Genomic DNA, 1,089 nt, shown 5'->3' with positions numbered 1-1,089 from the left:
GCGATATAGTGAAATCTATATCTAAATTATTTATAAAATCTATAATTAAATTATGTATGTTATCTAAAATCTATTACTAATATAATCCTATAGCGCAAGTACTACCGGGCGGATGGCTGCATATTTCAATCTTTTTCCAAAATCTCTTTTCTGTCAAATTTCAATTAAAATAATTTAAATTACATTTTAAATTGCTAATCATACTTTAACAGATAAATAGATTGAATATATCAAAATTCTAAATTAATAAAGTTATCAAATTAATACGAAAACGAATATAGAAAACTTTTCTGTCGCACTTATGTTCTCTGTCATTCCTATTTATCCTTGTTTACTTTCATTACTTATATACTTTTATTAATTATAGACTTTTGATAATTATATACTTTATCTGTTATATTGATTATATACTTTATAATTATATACTTTTATCTAGTCGGTAGTACTTGCGATATATTCAAATCTGTATCTAAATTATTTCTAAAATTTATAATTAAATTATATGTTATCTAAAATCTTTAACGAAATTGTATAAATAATTATATAACGCAAGTACTACCGGGCGGATGGCTGCATATTTCAATGTTTTTCATAAATCTCTCTTTTGTTTAATTTAAAGTAAACGTTAAATTAATTACATTTTAAATTGTTAGTTATATTTTCACAGATAAATAAATCGAATATATCAAAATTGTAAATTAATAATTTAAGAAAACGCACAGAAAACTTTTCTATTGCATTTGTGTTTGCTGACATTTTTATCTATTCCTATTTACTTTTATTAATTATATATTTTTATTTATTGTATTAAACTTTTATTAACTTTTATTAATTATTAATTTCGGGTGGGACCCTTGGGTGGGGCCCTCGGGTGTGGGCCTTAGGCGGGTTTTGTTCTTTCACTAGAGAAAAATCGAACTCAATTATAGTACTCTGATTTTACATCCATAGTTTGGAATTATACTTGTCTCACGTGCACTTACGCAAATACTCTTGGTTTCTTTTATTCTTTTTCTCTTCTTCTTTCTCTTTGTCTTTTTCTCATCTTTTATTTTACTCTTTTTCTGTTTCAGATTAGATCGTCGAGGA

This window comes from Vespula pensylvanica, chromosome 14 (genome assembly GCF_014466175.1).
Source record: "Vespula pensylvanica isolate Volc-1 chromosome 14, ASM1446617v1, whole genome shotgun sequence".
Taxonomy (NCBI): Eukaryota; Metazoa; Arthropoda; class Insecta; order Hymenoptera; family Vespidae; genus Vespula; species Vespula pensylvanica.
The sequence above is the reverse complement of the archived record's forward strand: the minus strand, read 5'-3'. Positions refer to the sequence as shown.